The sequence below is a fragment of the Atta colombica genome, unplaced genomic scaffold (assembly GCF_001594045.1).
Source record: "Atta colombica isolate Treedump-2 unplaced genomic scaffold, Acol1.0 scaffold232, whole genome shotgun sequence".
Classification (NCBI taxonomy): domain Eukaryota; kingdom Metazoa; phylum Arthropoda; class Insecta; order Hymenoptera; family Formicidae; genus Atta; species Atta colombica.
In genome coordinates, this window is record NW_017259330.1 from 1 (window position 1) to 5089 (window position 5089).

Genomic DNA, 5089 nt, shown 5'->3' on the forward strand with positions numbered 1-5089 from the left:
AAACAATTATTATATAGGGAACTTTAAATCTATAAAATATAACTAACATAAATCAAGGTTAATGAGGCAATATAGATATACACGAAAAGCTCACATATTCAAAAAGATTGTGTCATTCACAAATTGCCAAAGATGAAATGATGTAAAATTTTAGTAGATAGATTTGTAATGTAATGATTTTTTGATTTGATTGAAAATTTGTGATTAATTATGTATCAAAACTACTTGACACGCTTCTTATCTATTAAAATTTTACATCACTTCATCTCTGGCATTTTGTGAGTGACAATCTTTTCGTATTTGTGAGCTTTTCATAATATATTGCTGAAGAGGACTCCAAAGTGAGTTGAAATGTACAAAATAAAGAAGATATCATTTATCAGAGAATTCATAATTTGATTATTTTTTTTAAGATGTTACGTCTGAGCATCTGCGTTTGAGTCTCATTAGCTTCGATTTATGTTAGTTGTATGTATATTCTGATATTGAAAATATAAAAATATGTATGACTAATATCTGTACATTTGACCATAAAAAACATATCTCTTTTTATTAAATGTATTTAGAAAAAAGAGGTAAAGTAGATCTTGGACGTAGGGAAAAATACGTATTACGTATACTGCCGTATACTGCCAGTACCGAAAATCTAACATAACATAAACTATGGATTATTAATGTATTAGCCGTTAGTCATGTTATTTATTAAAACGCTTTGAATATGATATACTTATATACATTTCATAAACATACAATGTCATATGAAAATTATGTATGTGACTATTGACCGTGTAATGTATGTTATATATATGTATACATATGTATGTATAACATATCTATTATATAGGATCCCGGATTTATGAGCTGAACATACAGATGATTATAACTAATCGTGAAGGAATTGTACTTGCATCAGCATACATAGTTCGCCAAAATATAGTGCGTTGACCTATGATTATGATTCACGTTTCTACGACTAAATTAGGCTTTCCTTATGCTAAGACTTTTACATAACGTTTTTTGAAGAAACGTTTCGGACAAAAATTGTAAGGTTTCAAAGAAGCTATTTACTGATATTCAATTTGACCTTGGGTGGTGTCTGCAGAGTCAGATCAAAGTCATCTATTTTTTTAATAAAACATGCTATTTTTATTGTAGATATATTTTAATAAAACATGCTATTTTTATTGTAGATTCTAATACACAGTTATTATTGATATGTTGACTTATACGAGGATAAGTTCGAAAAGTTTTCGGTCTAATACAGAAATGATTCCACAAATATCAAGCTACTATAATTTTAGAAAAGCTGCTATATTTTTGATCCTTCTCAGGATTACTGTTAAAATTTCAGACGATGTGTTCATTCAGTTCTGACATTGGATAATTAGGCAAAGCACAATTTATTGTTAGAACATTTAATTACTTGTATGATAAATAAAAGTGATATTTTCACCAATGACATAAAGATACTTATCTTTCCTATTCTGGCTTTACAGGATGCCTTCCAACAAGAAACACATATGGCAGTAACCTTTTAATCAATTTTAGCTTCATTGGGTGCCTTCTTATAAGAGACACAGTGTGACACGGTGCATCATTACAGTCTTGTTGTTCGTCAAGAATAAGATAATCATTGTGTACTGAGTGAGTTGTTTGTTAGAAAGCATCCATAACCTTCTCTTATCAAAGGCAGACAATTTTCTGCTATTATATTTTTTCTATTTTGTGAACACAAAACATTATATAAATATATACATACACAAATATATATGTGTAGAACACTACACTACACTGAATTGACAATAATGATACTGTTGCGCAGCAACGATATCATCTGTGAACGTGGGTCATATTACAGCTGATTGACTCGTATAACACCGTTGTTTTCTACGCGTCACACAAAACGGTGATATACATGTGCATATAGACACATACATACAAAAAATTTGCATTTTTCACGTTTTTACTTTAAAAAAAATGATACATAATCGATACCATAGTCACGTTATTTTCTTTTTAATGATGAATTAAGAAAAGACGTTTCATCATATCTGGAGCTACGTTATTGCAAAAACTCTTTATTATCTTTGAATTATCTTTCTATTATTGATACGTTATTTAATGCTCCAAGTTTAATTCTAGTAATAATTCTCCAAGTTTATTCTACTAAAAAAAATACAAACAAAAAACAAGATAATGACGCGATAAAGTAAGATTCTATATTACATTCTGTGGCACAAAAGTATGATCAGTAGCTCTTTAAAAGAAATCGAATGTATCATAAAAATAATAAAGTAATATTTCAAAAGTGCATTACATTCAATAAAATGCATTTACTTACTAACATTATGTTCAATCATCACATTATTAAAAAAATAACATTTATGGAGGAAGGAGAATATTTTCATGATAATTTGCTGAAAGGTATTGTCGCAGCATGTTTCTTATACTGTGACGCTCTTGAGGTACACGTCAGCGCGCGATCCCGCGGTTCGGTCGTCGAACATTGAGGGATTGTGAAGGAAAAGTAGGCAGTACTTCAGAAATCGATTTAAAATGCGCAACTGATTCGGAGCACAATGAAGTACACAAGTATAATTTCTATAATTTTATAAAAAATATATTTGGAGTAATATGTTTATTAATAACGTTATTTTTTATTAATAACGTTATTAAGTTATTAAAAAAAAAAAAAAATTACGAAAAAGAAAAAAGTAGAATCGAGCATAGGAGCTCTAACGCCCGAGATCACATTGAGTTCTTGCGGATCACCTCTATAAACGCAATACATAAAGCACAAAATTGTAAATATTATCTCGTCTATCACGTTTCATTTTTGCTATTATATGTTAATGAGAAAGATATGATTAATCCTTTCGCTTACAATATTGTGAAAGACTTGTGATAAGGAAATCAGACCAAACATAAGTATCATGAGTGAGAGCCATAATACGTCTATTGAGCCAAACGTAAACAAGCTGTTGATTATGACACGCGCAGCATTAAATCGTAGGGCAAGGGATTAATATAATTTAATGAAAGTTAAGTATTCTAAAATATTTCTTTCTCCTTTTTATTCCTCTCCTTTTTATTTATGTGAATAGAAGGCATATAGAATAAAGAAGACACCACGGAGTTATTGAAATTAAGTTATCATCCACATTGAAATTATGCACCTCGTCCTGTGTCGACTCTTATTAGTCTTAAATTGATATTGTTATTATTTTAAGTAGTGAGAGTTCAATTAAAATTTTCAATATTAGTATTTTAATATAAGAATTTTTTTTTACCGCGTCATATATTTGATCATCAATTTGTATTATTTTTTAGTGGAATAAATTTGGAAAATGCACTTAAAAGACGCATCAATAATAGAGCTGCAAAGATAATAGAATTTTTTCAATAATGTGGATCCAGATACAATGAACATTAAAGTCACATTATCCTTTTCTTAAATAGTCATTAAGAAGAAGATAACATGACTATGATATTGATTATATATCTTTTTCTTTACGGCAAAAATGTATGTGTGTGTGTGTATATGCATAGATATATAAAATTTTTCATTTTTCATATTTTCGCTCTAGAGAAATAATTACTTGATCGATACATTTAGCGTTCATCGTATCTGGATAAACGGTACTGTAAAAACTCCCTAATATCGAAAATTATTGTTCATTATAATTGTCATATTGTAATTATTGTATTGTAAAATGTATTTAGATATATATATATTTTAGTCGAAAATTTGATTTAATAAAGAAAATTATAATTATGTAGGAAGAAAAGTAAAACATTGATAATTTGCTAGAAGGTACGGTCGCTGCATATTTTTTACCACGCTCCTGAGATACACATCCGCGCGTAGCTGAGCCATCGAGCGGTGACTGATAAAAGGCGGAGGAAAAGAAGGCGATGCTTCAAAAAGTCAATCCAAAATGTGCAATTTCCGAGCACCAGAAAATTTAATAACGTGTATTCCAACAACTATAGGAAGAATACCGAATCACTTCAATAGATAAAAAAAAATTATTTGTATATTGCAACATATGAATGCTTTTTAATTTGTAAACTATAAAATTATATTGACATCATTCTATTATTATATTAATCATTGCGATTAACTTTTGCGATTTGTTCATTTTCAGAATTCAGGATGATAGTTATATAAGAAAATATTGATCGACACTAAACGTAATATTACTACCAAAAACATGATTTCTTTTCGGATGTTTTTATAGTAAAGTAAACAGATTTCATTTACATATAAAAATTTTCTATCTATTCGATGCATATTTCGTCGAATTATTTTTGCTACAATTGTCGATTTAATACTTTTTAGAAATACACATATAATTTCAATAATTAAATAAAAATATATTTGGTCTGTAACATGTGTTTGTTAACAATGTTACTTATTTAAAAAAAAGTTACGAAAAAAGAAAAAAAAGGAATCGAGCGTGGGATCTCTAACATTTTGATTTCGCACCTTACGCGCGAGACTACTTCGAAGCGTTGCAAATCATTTCTATGAACATGATATATAACACTCATGGAAAATCATAGAAATATCTCGTAAATTATCGTGTTTTGAAATTATTTTTGCTATTATACATAAATTGGAGAGATATATGATTAATATAATTTATTAAAACTTATATGTTATCTATAATGTCCCTTCTCCTCTTATTTATGCATGTTGAGCGGCCGAAATTGTCGAGAGAGCATTTTCGGTCGCTAGAAATAAGTGACCATAGGAAGAAAGAGAGACAGAAGGATAGACTCATTGTTTTGCTTGACGAGCTCAGCTCGGCATACGGAGTCTCACCGTACAGGCGGGTTCTAATCCATGGGGTTAGAGTGGAGCGCGTGGCGCGGGAGGGGTGGTACTCGTTGACGCGGGGGGAAGGCACGGAGAAGAAGGAGGGAAGGCCCCGGTCGGCTAGATCGCTGTTTATGTAAACAGCGACCCTAGTCGATGGATTACATAAACGTGATGATATTTCGCTATGCCTTTCATATTTTTCACCGCCACTTTCCCAAACATTCCACGTGACATTTTTTTTCGTCACTCGCCGCCGCCGCCGCC